General features: G+C 37.8%; 1 protein-coding gene across 2 annotated transcripts in view; it reads left to right on the top strand.

Annotated features, from left to right (window-relative positions):
* The window catches only part of LOC137359013 (interferon-induced very large GTPase 1-like), a 371,428-nt gene that overhangs the window by 276,078 nt on the left and 76,424 nt on the right, over positions 1-18,926 (top strand). The gene's annotated exons all lie outside the window — the stretch shown is intronic.

The raw sequence follows: 18,926 nt of genomic DNA, 5'->3' as shown, positions 1-18,926 counted from the left end.
CGTGTGATCCTCTCCACCAGATTCTCTATTAATTTCTGTAAGATCCGTGTGATCCTCTCCATCAGATTCTCTATTAATTTCTGTAAGATGCGTGTGATCCTCACCATCAGATTCTCTATTAATTTCTGTAAGATCCGTGTGATCCTCTCCATCAGATTCTCTATTTATTTCTGTAAGATCCGTGTGATCCTCTCCACCAGATTCTCTATTAATTTCTGTAAGATCCGTGAGATCCTCTCCACCAGATTCTCTATTAATTTCTGTAAGATCCGTGTGATCCTCTCCACCAGATTCTCTATTAATTTCTGTAAGATCCGTGTGATCCTCTCCACCAGATACTCTATTAATTTCTGTATGATCCGTGTGATCCTCTGCACCAGATTCTCTATTACTTTCTGTAAGATCCGTGTGATCCTCTCCACCAGATTCGCTATTAATTTCTGTAAGATCCCTGTGACCCTCTCCATCAGATTCTCTATTAATTTCTGTAAGATCCGTGTGATCCTCTCCACCAGATTCTCTATTAATTTCTGTAAGATCCGTGTGATCCTCTCCACCAGATTCTCTATTAATTTCTGTAAGGTCCATGTGATCCTCTCCATCAGATTCTCTATTAATTTCTGTAAGGTCCATGTGATCCTCTCCATCAGATTCTCTATTAATTTCTGTAAGATCTGTGTGATCCTCTCCATCAGATTCTCTATTAATTTCTGTAAGGTCCATGTGATCCTCTCCATCAGATTCTCTATTAATTTCTGTAAAATCCGTGTGATCCTCTCCACCAGATTCTCTATTAATTTCTGTAAGATGCATGTGATCCTCTCCATCAGATTCTCTATTAATTTATGTAAGATCCGTGTGATCCTCTCCATCAGATTCTCTATTAATTTATGTAAGATCCGTGTGATCCTCTCCACCAGATTCTCTATTAATCTCTGTAAGATCCATATGATCCTCTCCACCAGATTCTCTATGAATTTCTGTCAGATCCGTGTGATCCTCTGCATCAGATTCTCTAATATTTTCTATAAGATCCGTGTGATCCTATCCATCAGATTCTCTGTGAATTTCTATAAGATCTGTGCGATCCTATCCATCAGATTGTCTTTAAATTTCTGTAAGATCCGTGTGATCCTATCCATCAGATTCTCTGTGAATTTCTATAAGATCTGTGCGATCCTATCCATCAGATTGTCTTTAAATTTCTGTAAGATCCGTGTGATCCTCTCCATCAGATTCTCTGTGAATTTCTATAAGATCTGTGCGATCCTATCCATCAGATTGTCTTTAAATTTCTGTAAGATCCGTGTGATCCTCTCCATCAGATTCTCTATTAATTTATGTAAGATCCGTGTGATCCTCTCCACCAGATTCTCTATTAATCTCTGTAAGATCCATATGATCCTCTCCACCAGATTCTCTATTAATTTATGTAAGATCCGTGTGATCCTCCATCAGATTCTCTATTAATTTCTGTAAGATCCATGTGATCCTCTCCATCAGATTCTCTATTAATTTATGTAAGATCCGTGTGATCCTCTCCACCAGATTCTCTATTAATCTCTGTAAGATCCATATGATCCTCTCCACCAGATTCTCTATGAATTTCTGTCAGATCCGTGTGATCCTCTGCATCAGATTCTCTAATATTTTCTATAAGATCCGTGTGATCCTATCCATCAGATTCTCTGTGAATTTCTATAAGATCTGTGCGATCCTATCCATCAGATTGTCTTTAAATTTCTGTAAGATCCGTGTGATCCTATCCATCAGATTCTCTGTGAATTTCTATAAGATCTGTGCGATCCTATCCATCAGATTGTCTTTAAATTTCTGTAAGATCCGTGTGATCCTCTCCATCAGATTCTCTGTGAATTTCTATAAGATCTGTGCGATCCTATCCATCAGATTGTCTTTAAATTTCTGTAAGATCCGTGTGATCCTCTCCATCAGATTCTCCATTAATTTCTGTAAAATCCATGCGATCCTCTCCACCAGATTCTCTATTATTTTCTGTAAGATCTGTGTGATCCTCTCCACCAGATTCTCTATTAATTTCTGTAAGATCCGTGTGATCCTCTCCACCAGATTCTCTCATATTTTCTATAAGATCCATGTGATCCTCTCCATCAGATTCTCTATTAATTTCTGTAAGATCCGTGTGATCCTCTCCACCAGATTCTCTATTAATTTCTGTAAGATCTGTGTGATCCTCTCCACCAGATTCTCTCATATTTTCTATAAGATCCATGTGATCCTCTCCATCAGATTCTCTATTAATTTCTGTAAGATCCGTGTGATCCTCTCCACCAGATTCTCTATTAATTTCTGTAAGATCCGTGTGATCCTCTCCATCAGATTCTCTAATATTTTCTATAAGATCCGTGTGATCCTCTCCACCAGATTCTCTCATATTTTCTATAAGATCCATGTGATCCTCTCCATCAGATTCTCTATTAGTTTCTGTAAGATCCGTGTGATCCTCTCCATCAGATTCTCTAATATTTTCTATAAGATCCGTGTGATCCTCTCCACCAGATTCTCTCATATTTTCTATAAGATCCATGTGATCCTCTCCATCAGATTCTCTATTAATTTCTGTAAGATCCGTGTGATCCTCTCCATCAGATTCTCTAATATTTTCTATAAGATCCGTGTGATCCTCTCCACCAGATTCTCTCACATTTTCTATAAGATCCGTGTGAACCTCTCCATCAGATTCTCTATTAATTTCTGTAAGATCCATGTGATCCTCTCCATCAGATTCTCTATTAATTTCTGTAAGATGCATGTGATCCTCTCCATCAGATTCTCTATTAATTTCTATAAGATCCGTCTGATCCTCTCCATCAGATTCTCTAATATTTTCTATAAGATCCAAGTGATCCTATCCATCAGATTCTCTATTAATTTCTGTAATATCTGTGTGATCCTCACCAACAGATTCTCTATAATTTTCTATAAGATCCGTGTGATTCTCACCATCAGATTGTCTAATATTTTCTGTAAGATCCGTGTGATCCTCTCCATCAGATTCTCTATTAATTTCTGTAAGATCTGTGTGATCCTCTCCATCATATTCTCTATTAATTTCTGTCAGATGCTTGTGATCCTCTCCATCAGATTCTCCATTAATTTCTGTCAGATCCATATGATCCTCTCCACCAGATTCTCTATTAATTTCTGTAAGATCCGTGTGATCCTCTCCATCAGATTCTGTAATATTTTCTATAAGATCCGTGTGATCTTCTGCATCAGATTCTCTGTTAATTTCTGTAAGATGCCTGTGATCCTCTCCACCAGATACTCTATTAATTTCTGTAAGATCCGTCTGATCCTCTGCATCAGATTCTCTAATATTTTCTATAAGATCTGTGTGATCCTATCCATCAGATTCTCTGTTAATTTCTATAAGATCTGTGCAATCCTATCCATCAGATTGTCTTTAAATTTCTGTAAGATCCGTGTGATCCTCTCCATCAGACTCTCTTTTAATTTCTGTAAGATCTGTGTGATCCTCTCCATCTGATTCTCTAATAATTTCTGTAAGATCCGTGTGATTCTCTCCATCAGATTCTCTATTAATTTCTGTAAGATCCGTGTGATCCTCTCCATCAGATTCTCTATTAATTTCTGTAAGATCCGTGTGATCCTCTCCACCAGATTCTCTATTAATTTCCGTAAGATCCGTGTGATCCTCTCCACCAGATTCTCTATTAATTTCTGTAAGATCCGTGTGATCCTCTCCACCAGATTCTCTATTAATTTCTGTAAGATCCGTGTGATCCTCTGCACCAGATTCTCTATTAATTTCTGTAAGATCCGTGTGATCCTCTCCATCAGAATCTCTATTAATTTCTGTAAGATCCATGTGATCCTCTCCACCAGATTCTCTATTAATTTCTGTAAGATCCGTGTGATCCTCTCCACCAGATTCGCTATTAATTTCTGTAAGATCCATGTGATCCTCTCCACCAGATTCTCTATTAATTTCTGTAAGATCCGTGTGATCCTCTCCACAAGATTCGCTATTAATTTCTGTAAGATCCAAGTGATCCTCTCCACCAGATTCTCTATTAATTTCTGTAAGATCTGTGTGATCCTCTCCATCAGATTCTCTATTAATTTCTGTAAGGTCTGTGTGATCCTCTCCATCTGATTCTCTATTAATCTCTGAAAGATCCATGTGATCCTCTCCGTCAGATTCTCCATTAATTTCTGTAAGATCCGTGTGATCCTCTCCACCAGATTCTCTATTAATTTCTGTAATATCCGTGTGATCCTCTCCACCAGATTCTCTATTAATTCCTGTAAGATCCGTGTGATCCTCTCCACCAGATTCTCTATTAAATTCTGTAAGATCCGTGTGATCCTCTCCACCAGATTCTCTCATATTTTCTATAAGATCCATGTGATCCTCTCCATCAGATTCTCTCATATTTTCTATAAGATCTGTGTGATCCTATCCATCAGATTCTGTAATAATTTCTATAAGATCCGTAAGATCCTCTCCATCAGATTCTCTCTTAATTTGTGTTAGATCAGTGTGCTCCTCTCCATCAGATTCTCTACTATTTTCTATAAGGTCCCTGTGATCCTCTCCAACAGATTCTCTATAATTTTCTATAAGATTCGTGTGATTCTCACCATCAGATTGTCTAATATTTTCTGTAAGATCCGTGTGATCCTCTCCATCAGATTCTCTATTAATTTCTGTAAGATCTGTGTGATCCTCTCCATCATATTCTCTATTAATTTCTGTAAGATGCGTGTGATCCTCACCATCAGATTCTCTATTAATTTCTGTAAGATCCGTGTGATCCACTCCATCAGATTCTCTATTTATTTCTGTAAGATCCGTGTGATCCTCTCCACCAGATTCTCTATTAATTTCTGTAAGATCCGTGTGATCCTCTCCACCAGATTCTCTATTAATTTCTGTATGATCCGTGTGATCCTCTCCATCAGATTCTCTATTAATTTCTGTAAGATGCGTGTGATCCTCACCATCAGATTCTCTATTAATTTCTGTAAGATCCGTGTGATCCTCTCCATCAGATTCTCTATTAATTTCTGTAAGATCCGTGTGATCCTCTCCACCAGATTCTCTATTAATTTCTGTAAGATCCGTGTGATCCTCTCCACCAGATTCTCTATTAATTTCTGTAAGATCCGTGTGATCCTCTCCACCAGATTCTCTATTAATTTCTGTAAGATCCGTGTGATCCTCTCCACCAGATACTCTATTAATTTCTGTATGATCCGTGTGATCCTCTCCATCAGATTCTCTATTTATTTCTGTAAGATCCGTGTGATCCTCTCCACCAGATTCTCTATTAATTTCTGTAAGATCCGTGTGATCCTCTCCACCAGATTCTCTATTAATTTCTGTAAGATCCGTGTGATCCTCTCCATCAGATTCTCTATTAATTTCTGTAAGATGCGTGTGATCCTCACCATCAGATTCTCTATTAATTTCTGTAAGATCCGTGTGATCCTCTCCATCAGATTCTCTATTTATTTCTGTAAGATCCGTGTGATCCTCTCCACCAGATTCTCTATTAATTTCTGTAAGATCCGTGAGATCCTCTCCACCAGATTCTCTATTAATTTCTGTAAGATCCGTGTGATCCTCTCCACCAGATTCTCTATTAATTTCTGTAAGATCCGTGTGATCCTCTCCACCAGATACTCTATTAATTTCTGTATGATCCGTGTGATCCTCTGCACCAGATTCTCTATTACTTTCTGTAAGATCCGTGTGATCCTCTCCACCAGATTCGCTATTAATTTCTGTAAGATCCCTGTGACCCTCTCCATCAGATTCTCTATTAATTTCTGTAAGATCCGTGTGATCCTCTCCACCAGATTCTCTATTAATTTCTGTAAGATCCGTGTGATCCTCTCCACCAGATTCTCTATTAATTTCTGTAAGGTCCATGTGATCCTCTCCATCAGATTCTCTATTAATTTCTGTAAGGTCCATGTGATCCTCTCCATCAGATTCTCTATTAATTTCTGTAAGATCTGTGTGATCCTCTCCATCAGATTCTCTATTAATTTCTGTAAGGTCCATGTGATCCTCTCCATCAGATTCTCTATTAATTTCTGTAAAATCCGTGTGATCCTCTCCACCAGATTCTCTATTAATTTCTGTAAGATGCATGTGATCCTCTCCATCAGATTCTCTATTAATTTATGTAAGATCCGTGTGATCCTCTCCATCAGATTCTCTATTAATTTATGTAAGATCCGTGTGATCCTCTCCACCAGATTCTCTATTAATCTCTGTAAGATCCATATGATCCTCTCCACCAGATTCTCTATGAATTTCTGTCAGATCCGTGTGATCCTCTGCATCAGATTCTCTAATATTTTCTATAAGATCCGTGTGATCCTATCCATCAGATTCTCTGTGAATTTCTATAAGATCTGTGTGATCCTATCCATCAGATTGTCTTTAAATTTCTGTAAGATCCGTGTGATCCTATCCATCAGATTCTCTGTGAATTTCTATAAGATCTGTGCGATCCTATCCATCAGATTGTCTTTAAATTTCTGTAAGATCCGTGTGATCCTCTCCATCAGATTCTCTGTGAATTTCTATAAGATCTGTGCGATCCTATCCATCAGATTGTCTTTAAATTTCTGTAAGATCCGTGTGATCCTCTCCATCAGATTCTCTATTAATTTATGTAAGATCCGTGTGATCCTCTCCACCAGATTCTCTATTAATCTCTGTAAGATCCATATGATCCTCTCCACCAGATTCTCTATTAATTTATGTAAGATCCGTGTGATCCTCCATCAGATTCTCTATTAATTTCTGTAAGATCCATGTGATCCTCTCCATCAGATTCTCTATTAATTTATGTAAGATCCGTGTGATCCTCTCCACCAGATTCTCTATTAATCTCTGTAAGATCCATATGATCCTCTCCACCAGATTCTCTATGAATTTCTGTCAGATCCGTGTGATCCTCTGCATCAGATTCTCTAATATTTTCTATAAGATCCGTGTGATCCTATCCATCAGATTCTCTGTGAATTTCTATAAGATCTGTGCGATCCTATCCATCAGATTGTCTTTAAATTTCTGTAAGATCCGTGTGATCCTATCCATCAGATTCTCTGTGAATTTCTATAAGATCTGTGCGATCCTATCCATCAGATTGTCTTTAAATTTCTGTAAGATCCGTGTGATCCTCTCCATCAGATTCTCTGTGAATTTCTATAAGATCTGTGCGATCCTATCCATCAGATTGTCTTTAAATTTCTGTAAGATCCGTGTGATCCTCTCCACCAGATTATCTATTAATTTCTATAAGATCTGTGCGATCCTATCCATCAGATTGTCTTTAAATTTCTATAAGATCTGTGTGATCCTATCCATCAGATTGTCTTTAAATTTCTGTAAGATCCGTGTGATCCTATCCATCTGATTCTCTAATAATTTCTGTAAGATCCGTGTGATCCTCTCCACCAGATTCTCTATTAATTTCTGTAAGATGCATGTGATCCTCTATACCAGATTCTCAATTAATTTCTGTAAGATCCGTGTGATCCTCTCCATCAGATTCTCTGTGAATTTCTGTAAGATGCATGTGATCCTCTCCACCAGATTCTCTATTAATTTCTGTAAGATCCGTGTGATCCTCTCCACCAGATTCTCTATTAATTTCTGTAAGATCCGTGTGATCCTATCCATCAGATTCTCTGTGAATTTCTGTAAGATCCGTGTGATCCTCTCCACCAGATTCTCTATTAATTTCTGTAAGATCCGTGTGATCCTCTCCACCAGATTCTCTATTAATTTCTGGAAGATCTGTGTGATCCTCTCCACCAGATTCTCTATTAATTTCTGTAAGATGCGTGTGATCCTCTCCATCAGATTCTCTATTAATTTCTGTAAGATCCGTGTGATCCTCTCCACCAGATTCTCTATTAATTTCTGTAAGATCCGTGTGATCCTCTCCACCAGATTCTCTATTAATTTCTGTAAGATCCGTGTGATCCTCTCCACCAGATTCTCTATTAATTTCTGTAAGATCCGTGTGATCCTCTCCACCAGATTCTCTATTAATTTCTGTAAGATCCGTGTGATCCTCTCCATCAGATTCTCTATTAATTTCTGTAAGGTCCATGTGATCCTCTCCATCAGATTCTCTATTAATTTCTGTAAGGTCCGTGTGATCCTCTGCATCTGATTCTCTATTAATCTCTGTAAGATCCATGTGATCCTCTCCATCAGATTCTCTATTAATTTCTGTAAGGTCCGTGTGATCCTCTCCACCAGATTCTCTATTAATTTCTGGAAGATCTGTGTGATCCTCTCCACCAGATTCTCTATTAATTTCTGTAAGATCCCTGTGATCCTCTCCACCAGATTCTCTATTAATTTCTGTAAGATCCGTGTGATCCTCTCCATCAGATTCTCTATTAATTTCTGTAAGGTCCGTGTGATCCTCTCCATCAGATTCTCTATTAATCTCTGTAAGATCCATGTGATCCTCTCCATCAGATTCTCTATTAATTTCTGTAAGGTCCGTGTGATCCTCTCCACCAGATTCTCTATTAATTTCTGTAAGATCCGTGTGATCCTCTCCATCAGATTCTCTATTAATTTCTGTAAGATCCATGTGATCCTCTCCATCAGATTCTCTATTAATTTCTGTAAGGTCCGTGTGATCCTCTCCACCAGATTCTCTATTAATTTCTGGAAGATCTGTGTGATCCTCTCCACCAGATTCTCTATTAATTTCTGTAAGATCCCTGTGATCCTCTCCACCAGATTCTCTATTAATTTCTGTAAGATCCGTGTGATCCTCTCCATCAGATTCTCTATTAATTTCTGTAAGATCCGTGTGATCCTCTCCACCAGATTCTCTATTAATTTCTGGAAGATCTGTGTGATCCTCTCCACCAGATTCTCTATTAATTTCTGGAAGATCTGTGTGATCCTCTCCACCAGATTCTCTATTAATTTCTGGAAGATCTGTGTGATCCTCTCCACCAGATTCTCTATTAATTTCTGTAAGATGCATGTGATCCTCTCCACCAGATTCTCTATTAATTTCTGTAAGATCCGTGTGATCCTCTCCACCAGATTCTCTATTAATTTCTGTAAGATCCGTGTGATCCTCTCCATCAGATTCTCTATTAATTTCTGTAAGGTCCATGTGATCCTCTCCATCAGATTCTCTATTAATTTCTGTAAGGTCCGTGTGATCCTCTGCATCTGATTCTCTATTAATCTCTGTAAGATCCGTGTGATCCTCTCCATCTGATTCTCTATTAATCTCTGTAAGGTCCGTGTGATCCTCTCCATCTGATTCTCTATTAATCTCTGTAAGATCCATGTGATCCTATCCATCAGATTCTCTGTGAATTTCTGTAAGATCCGTGTGATCCTCTCCACCAGATTCTCTATTAATTTCTGTAAGATCCGTGTGATCCTCTCCACCAGATTCTCTATTAATTTCTGGAAGCTCTGTGTGATCCTCTCCACCAGATTCTCTATTAATTTCTGTAAGATGCATGTGATCCTCTCCACCAGATTCTCTATTAATTTCTGTAAGATCCGTGTGATCCTCTCCACCAGATTCTCTATTAATTTCTGTAAGATCCGTGTGATCCTCTCCATCAGATTCTCTATTAATTTCTGTAAGGTCCATGTGATCCTCTCCATCAGATTCTCTATTAATTTCTGTAAGGTCCGTGTGATCCTCTGCATCTGATTCTCTATTAATCTCTGTAAGATCCGTGTGATCCTCTCCATCTGATTCTCTATTAATCTCTGTAAGGTCCGTGTGATCCTCTCCATCTGATTCTCTATTAATCTCTGTAAGATCCGTGTGATCCTCTCCATCAGATTCTCTATTAATTTATGTAACATCCGTGTGATCCTCTCCATCACATTCTCTATTAATTTCTGTAAGGTCCCTGTGATCCTCTCCATCAGATTCTCTATTAATTTATGTAACATCCGTGTGATCCTCTCCATCACATTCTCTATTAATTTCTGTAAGGTCCGTGTGATCCTCTCCATCTGATTCTCTATTAATTTCTGTAAGATCTGTGTGATCCTCTCCATCAGATTATCCATTAATTTATGTAAGATCCGTGTGATCCTCTCCACCAGATTCTCTATTAATCTCTGTAAGATCCGTGTGATCCTCTCCACCAGATTCTCTATTAATCTCTGTAAGATCTGTGTAATCCTCTCCATCAGATTCTCTATTAATTTCTGTAAGATCCATGTGATCCTCTCCATCAGATTATCCATTAATTTATGTAAGATCCGTGTGATCCTCTCCACCAGATTCTCTATTAATCTCTGTAAGATCTGTGTAATCCTCTCCATCAGATTCTCTATTAATTTCTGTAAGATCCGTGTGATCCTCTCCATCAGATTCTCTATTAATTTCTGTAAGATCCATGTGATCCTCTCCATCAGATTATCCATTAATTTATGTAAGATCCGTGTGATCCTCTCCACCAGATTCTCTATTAATTTCTGTAAGATCCGTGTAATCCTCTCCACCAGATTCTCTATTAATTTATGTAAGATGCGTGTGATCCTCTCCATCAGATTCTCTATTAATTTCTGTAAGATCCGTGTGATCCTCTCCACCAGATTCTCTATTAATTTCTGTAAGATCCGTGTTATCCTCTCCACCAGATTCTCTATTAATTTCTGTAAGATCCGTGTGATCCTCTCCACCAGATTCTCTATTAATTTCCGTAAGATGCGTGTGATCCTCTCCATCAGATTCTCTATTAATTTCTGTAAGATGCGTGTGATCCTCTCCACCAGATTCTCTATTAATTTCTGTAAGATCCGTGTTATCCTCTCCACCAGATTCTCTATTAATTTCTGTAAGATCCGTGTGATCCTCTCCACCAGATTCTCTATTAATTTCCGTAAGATGCGTGTGATCCTCTCCATCAGATTCTCTATTAATTTCTGTAAGGTCCATGTGATTCTCTCCATCTGATTCACTATTAATTTCTGTAAGATCCCTGTGATCCTCTCCATCAGATTCTCTATTAATTTCTGTAAGATCCCTGTGATCCTCTCCATCAGAATCTCTATTCATTTCTGGCAGATCCGTGTGATCCTCTCCATCAGAATCTCTAATATTTTCTATAAGATCCGTGTAATCCTATCCATCAGATTCTGCAATAATTTCTATAAGATCCGTAAGATCCTCTCCATCAGATTCTCTCTTAATTTGTGTTAGATCTGTGTGCTCCTCTCCATCAGATTCTCTACTATTTTCTATAAGATCCCTGTGATCCTCTCCAACAGATTCTCTATAATTTTCTATAAGATCCGTGTGATTCTCACCATCAGATTGTCTAATATTTTCTGTACAATCCGTGTGATCCTCTCCATCAGATTCTCTATTAATTTCTGTAAGATCTGTGTGATCCTCTCCATCAGATTCTCTATTAATTTCTGTCAGATGCTTGTGATCCTCTCCATCAGATTCTCTATTAATCTCTGTAAGATCCGTGTGATCCTCTCCACCAGATTCTCCATTAATTTCTGTCAGATCCATATGATCCTCTCCACCAGATTCTCTATTAATTTCTGTAAGATCCGTGTGATCCTCTCCATCAGATTCTCTCTTAATTTCTGTAAGATCCGTGTGATCCTCTCCATCAGATTCTCTATTAATTTCTGTAAGATCCGTGTAATCCTCTCCATCATACTCACTATTAATTTCTGTAGGATCCGTATGATCCTCTCCATCAGATTCTCTCTTAATTTCTGTAAGATCTGTGTAATCCTCTCCATCAGATTCTCTATTAATTTCTGTAATATCCGTGTGATCCTCTCCATCAGATTCTCTATTAATTTCTGTAAGATCCGTGTGATCCTCTCCTTCAGATTCGCTATTAATTTCTGTATGATCCATTTGATCCTCTCCATCAGATTCTCTTTTAATTTCTGTAAGATCCGTGTAATCCTCTCCATCAGATTCTCTATTAATTTCTGTAAGATCCGTGTGATCCCCTCCTTCAGATTCGCTATTAATTTCTGTAAGATCTGTGTGATTCTCTCCTTCAGATTCGTTATTAATTTCTGTAAGATCTGTGTGATCCTCTCCATCAGATTCTCTATTAATTTCTGTAAGATCCGTGTGATTCTCTCCTTCAGATTCGTTATTAATTTCTGTAAGATCTGTGTGATCCTCTCCATCAGATTCTCTATTATATCCGTGTGATCCTCTCCATCAGATTCTCTTAATTTCTTTAAGATCCTTGTGATCCTCTCCATCAGATTCTCTTTTAATTTCTGTAAGATCTGTGTGATCCTCTCCATCAGATTCTCTATTAATTTCTGTAAGATCCGTGTGATTCTCTCCTTCAGATTCGTTATTAATTTCTGTAAGATCTGTGTGATCCTCTCCATCAGATTCTCTATTATATCCGTGTGATCCTCTCCATCAGATTCTCTTAATTTCTTTAAGATCCTTGTGATCCTCTCCATCAGATTCTCTTTTAATTTCTGTAAGATCTGTGTGATTCTCTCCATCAGATTATTTTTTAATTTCTGTAAGATCCATGTGATCCTCTCCATCAGATTCTCCATTAATTTCTGTAAGATCCGTGTGATCCTCTCTGTCAGATTCTCTCAATTTCTGTAAGATCCGTTTCATTCTCTCCATCAAATTCTCTAATAATTTCTGTAGGATCCGTGTGCTCCCTTACATCAGATTTACCATTAATTTCTGTAAGATCTGTGCGATCCTCATCATCAGATTCTCTATTATTTTCTGTAAGATCCGTGTGATCCTCTCCTTCAGATTCGCAATTAATTTCTGTAAGATCCGTGTGATCCTCTCCGTCAGATTCGCTATTAATTTCTTTAAGATCCGTGAGATTCTCTCCATCAGATTCTCTATTAATTTCTTTAAGATCCGTGAGATTCTCTCCATCAGATTCTCTATTAATTTCTTTAAGATCCATGTGATCCTCTCCATCAGATTCTTTATTAATTTCTTTAAGATCCATGTGATCCTCTCCATCAGATTCTCTCAATTTCTGTAAGATCCGTGTGATCCTCTCCATCAGATTCTCCATTAATTTCTGTAAGATCCGTGTGATCCTCTCCATCAGATTCTCTATTAATTTCTATAAGATCCCTGTGATCCTCTCCATCAGATTCTCTATTAATTTCTGTAAGATCCGTGTTATCCTCTCCACCAGATTCTCTATTAATTTCTGTAAGATCCGTGTGATCCTCTCCACCAGATTCTCTATTAATTTCTGTAAGATCCCTGTGATCCTCTCCACCAGATTCTCTATTAATTTCTGTAAGATCCGTGTGATCCTCTCCACCAGATTCTCTATTAATTTCTGTAAGATCCGTGTGATCCTCTCCACCAGATTCTCTATTAATTTCTGTAAGATCCGTGTGATCCTCTCCATCTGATTCACTATTAATCTCTGTAAGATCCGTGTGATCCTCTCCATCAGATTCTCTATTAATTTCTGTAAGATCCGTGTGATCCTCTCCATCAGATTCTCCATTAATTTCTGTAAGATCCGTGTGATCCTCTCCATCAGATTCTCCATTAATTTCTGTAAGATCCGTGTGATCCTCTCCATCAGATTCGCTATTAATTTCTGTAAGATCCGTGTGATCCTCTCCATCAGATTCTCCATTAATTTCTGTAAGATCCCTGTGATCCTCTCCATCAGATTCTCTATTAATTTCTGTAAGATCTGTGTGATCCTCTCCATCAGATTCTCTATTAATTTCTGTAAGTTCCGTGTGATCCTCTCCATGAGATTCTCTATTAATTTCTGTAAGATCCGTGTGATCCTCTCCATCAGATTCTCCATTAATTTCTGTAAGATCCGTGTGATCCTCTCCGTCAGATTCTCCATTAATTTCTGTAAGATCCGTGTGATCCTCTCCATCAGATTCTCTATTCATTTCTGTCAGATCCGTGTGATACTCTCCATCAGAATCTCTAATATTTTCTATAAGATCCGTGTGATCCTCTCCACCAGATGCTCTAATATTTTCTATAAGATCCGTGTGATCCTATCCATCAGATTCTGTAATAATTTCTATAAGATCCGTAAGATCCTCTCCATCAGATTCTCTCTTAATTTGTGTTAGATCTGTGTGCTCCTCTCCATCAGATTCTCTACTATTTTCTATAAGATCCCTGTGATCCTCTCCAACAGATTCTCTATAATTTTCTATAAGATCCGTGTGATTCTCACCATCAGATTGTCTAATATTTTCTGTACGATCCGTGTGATCCTCTCCATCAGATTCTCTATTAATTTCTGTAAGATCTGTGTGATCCTCTCCATCATATTCTCTATTAATTTCTGTCAGATGCTTGTGATCCTCTCCATCAGATTCTCCATTAATTTCTGTCAGATCCATATGATCCTCTCCACCAGATTCTCTATTAATTTCTGTAAGATCCCTGTGATCCTCTCCATCAGATTCTCTTTTAATTTCTGTAGGATCCGTGTGATCCTCTCCTTCAGATTCGCTATTATTTTCTGTAAGATCTGTGTGATCCTCTCCATCAGATTCTCTATTAATTTCTGTAAGATCCGTGTAATCCTCTCCATCATACTCACTATTAATTTCTGTAGGATCCGTATGATCCTCTCCATCAGATTCTCTCTTAATTTCTGTAAGATCTGTGTGATCCTCTCCATCAGATTCTCTATTAATTTCTGTAATATCCGTGTGATCCTCTCCACCAGATTCTCTATTAATATCTGTAAGATCTGTGTGATCCTCTCCATCAGATTCTCTTTTAATTTCTGTAAGATCCGTGTAATCCTCTCCATCAGATTCTCTATTAATTTCTGTAAGATCCGTGTGATCCCCTCCTTCAGATTCGCTATTAATTTCTGTAAGATCTGTGTGATCCTCTCCGTCAGATTCTCTATTAATTTCTGTAAGATCTGTGTAATCCTCTCCATCAGATTCTCTATTATTTTCTGTAAGATCCGTGTGATCCTCTCCATCAGATTCTCTATTAATTTCTGTAAGATCTGTGTGATCCTCTCCATCAGATTCGTTATTAATTTCTGTAAGATCTGTGTGATCCTCTCCATCAGATTCTCTATTAATTTCTTTAAGATCTGTGAGATTCTCTCCATCAGATTCTCTATTAATTTCTTTAAGATCCTTGTGATCCTCTCCATCAGATTCTCTTTTAATTTCTGTAAGATCTGTGTGATTCTCTCCATCAGATTCTCCATTAATTTCTGTAAGATCTGTGTGATCCTCTCCATCAGATTCTCCATTAATTTCTGTAAGATCCGTGTGATCCTCTCTGTCAGATTCTCTCAATTTCTGTAAGATCCGTTTCATTCTCTCCATCAAATTCTCTAATAATTTCTGTAGGATCCGTGTGCTCCTCTCCATCAGTTTTACCAATAATTTCTGTAAGATCTGTGTGATCCTCTCCATCAGATTCTCTATTAATTTCTGTAAGATCCCTGTGATCCTCACCATCAGATTCTCTATTAATTTCTGTAAGATCCCTGTGATCCTTTCCGTCAGATTCTCCATTAATTTCTGTAAGATCCCTGTGATGCTCTCCATCAGATTTGCTATTAATTTCTGTAAGATCCCTGTGATCCTTTCCGTCAGATTCTCCATTATTTTCTGTAAGATCCCTGTGATCCTCTCCATCAGATTCTCTATTAATTTCTGTAAGATCCGTGTGATCCTCTCCATCAGATTCTTTATTATTTTCTGTAAGATCCGTGTGATTCTCTCCATCAGATTCACTATTAATTTCTGTAAGATCTGTGTAATCCTCTCCATCAGCTTCTCTCTTAATTTCTCTAAGATCTGTGTGATCCTCTCCATCAGATTCTCTATTAATTTCTGTAAGATCCGTGTGATCCTCTCCATCAGATTCTTTATTATTTTCTGTAAGATCCGTGTGATTCTCTCCATCAGATTCACTATTAATTTCTGTAAGATCTGTGCGATCCTCACCATCAGATTCTCTATTAATTTCTGTAAGATCTGTGCGATCCTCACCATCAGATTCTCTATTAATTTCTGTAAGATCTGTGCGATCCTCACCATCAGATTCTCTATTAATTTCTGTAAGATCCCTGTGATGCTCTCCATCAGATTTGCTATTAATTTCTGTAAGATCCCTGTGAACCTCTCCATCAGATTCGCTATTAATTTCTGTATGATCCATGTGATTCTCTCCATCAGATTCTCTATTAATTTCTGTAAGATCCGTGTGATCCTCTCCATCAGATTCTCTCTTAATTTCTGGAAGATCCGTGTGATTCTCTCCATCAGATTCTCTCTTAATTTCTGTAAGATCCGTGTGATCCTCTCCATCAGATTCTCTATTAATTTCTGTAAGATCCGTGTGATCCTCTCCATCAGATTCTCTCTTAATTTCTGGAAGATACGTGTGATTCTCTCCATCAGATTCTCTCTTAATTTCTGTAAGATCCGTGTGATCCTCTCCATCAGATTCTCTATTAATTTCTGTAAGATCCGTGTGATCCTCTCCATCAGATTCTCTCTTAATTTCTGTAAGATCCGTGTGATCCTCTCCATCAGATTCTCTCTTAATTTCTGTAAGATCCGTGTGATCCTCTCCATCAGATTCACTATTAATTTCTGTAAGATCTGTGCGATCCTCACCATCAGATTCTCTATTAATTTCTGTAAGATCTGTGTGATCCTCTCCATCAGATTCTCTATTAATTTCTGTAAGATCCCTGTGATCCTCACCATCAGATTCTCTATTAATTTCTGTAAGATCCCTGTGATCCTTTCCGTCAGATTCTCCATTAATTTCTGTAAGATCCCTGTGATGCTCTCCATCAGATTTGCTATTAATTTCTGTAAGATCCCTGTGAACCTCTCCATCAGATTCTCTATTAATTTCTGTAAGATCAGTGTGATCCTCTCCATCAGCTTCTCTCTTAATTTCTCTAAGATCTGTGTGATCCTCTCCATCAGATTCTCTATTAATTTCTGTAAGATCCGTGTGATCCTCTCCATCAGATTCTTTATTATTTTCTGTAAGATCCGTGTGATTCTCTCCATCAGATTCACTATTAATTTCTGTAAGATCTGTGTAATCCTCTCCATCAGCTTCTCTCTTAATTTCTCTAAGATCTGTGTGATCCTCTCCATCAGATTCTCTATTAATTTCTGTAAGATCCGTGTGATCCTCTCCATCAGATTCTTTATTATTTTCTGTAAGATCCGTGTGATTCTCTCCATCAGATTCACTATTAATTTCTGTAAGATCTGTGCGATCCTCACCATCAGATTCTCTATTAATTTCTGTAAGATCTGTGCGATCCTCACCATCAGATTCTCTATTAATTTCTGTAAGATCTGTGCGATCCTCACCATCAGATTCTCTATTAATTTCTGTAAGATCCGTGTGATTCTCACCATCAGATTCACTATTAATTTCTGTAAGATCCCTGTGATCCTTTCCGTCAGATTCTCCATTAATTTCTGTAAGATCTGTGTGATCCTCTCCATCAGATTCACTATTCATTTCTGTAAGATCCCTGTGATGCTCTCCATCAGATTTGCTATTAATTTCTGTAAGATCCCTGTGAACCTCTCCATCAGATTCGCTATTAATTTCTGTATGATCCATGTGATTCTCTCCATCAGATTCTCTATTAATTTCTGTAAGATCCGTGTGATCCTCTCCATCAGATTCTCTCTTAATTTCTGGAAGATCCGTGTGATTCTCTCCATCAGATTCTCTCTTAATTTCTGTAAGATCCGTGTGATCCTCTCCATCAGATTCTCTATTAATTTCTGTAAGATCCGTGTGATCCTCTCCATCAGATTCTCTCTTAATTTCTGGAAGATACGTGTGATTCTCTCCATCAGATTCTCTCTTAATTTCTGTAAGATCCGTGTGATCCTCTCCATCAGATTCTCTATTAATTTCTGTAAGATCCGTGTGATCCTCTCCATCAGATTCTCTCTTAATTTCTGTAAGATCCGTGTGATCCTCTCCATCAGATTCTCTCTTAATTTCTGTAAGATCCGTGTGATCCTCTCCATCAGATTCTCTCTTAATTTCTGTAAGATCTGTGTGATCCTCTCCATCAGATTCTCTATTAATTTCTGTAAGATCCGCGCGATCCTCCATCAGATTCTCTATTAATTTCTTTAAGATCTGTGTGATCCTCTCCATCAGATTCTCTCTTAATTTCTGTAAGATCTGTGTGATCCTCTCCATCAGATTCTCTATTAATTTCTGTAAGATCTGTGTGATTCTCTCCATCAGATTCTCTATTAATTTCTTTAAGATCTGTGTGATCCTCTCCATCAGATTCTCTATTAATTTCTGTAAGATCTGTGTGATTCTCTCCATCAGATTCTCTATGAATTTCTGTAAGATCTGTGTGATCCTCTCCATGAGATTCTCTATTAATTTCTTTAAGATCTGTGTGATCCTCTCCATCAGATTCTCTCTTAATTTCTGTAAGATCTGTGTGATTCTCTCCATCAGATTCTCTATGAATTTCTGTAAGATCTGTGTGATCCTCTCCATGAGATTCTCTATTAATTTCTTTAAGATCTGTGTGATCCTCTCCATCAGATTCTCTATTAATTTCTGTAAGATCCATGTGATCCTCTCTGTCAGATTCTCTCAATTTCTGTAAGATCCGTGTGATCCTCTCCATCAGATTCTCTATTAATTTCTGTAAGATCTGTGTGATTCTCTCCATCAGATTCTCTATGAATTTCTGTAAGATCTGTGTGATCCTCTCCATCAGATTCTCTATTAATTTCTGTAAGATCTGTGTGATTCTCTCCATCAGATTCTCTATGAATTTCTGTAAGATCTGTGTGATCCTCTCCATGAGATTCTCTATTAATTTCTTTAAGATCTGTGTGATCCTCTCCATCA

This window comes from Heterodontus francisci, unplaced genomic scaffold (assembly GCF_036365525.1).
Source record: "Heterodontus francisci isolate sHetFra1 unplaced genomic scaffold, sHetFra1.hap1 HAP1_SCAFFOLD_615, whole genome shotgun sequence".
Taxonomy (NCBI): domain Eukaryota; kingdom Metazoa; phylum Chordata; class Chondrichthyes; order Heterodontiformes; family Heterodontidae; genus Heterodontus; species Heterodontus francisci.
This window is presented reverse-complemented; position numbering and strand designations above follow the sequence as displayed.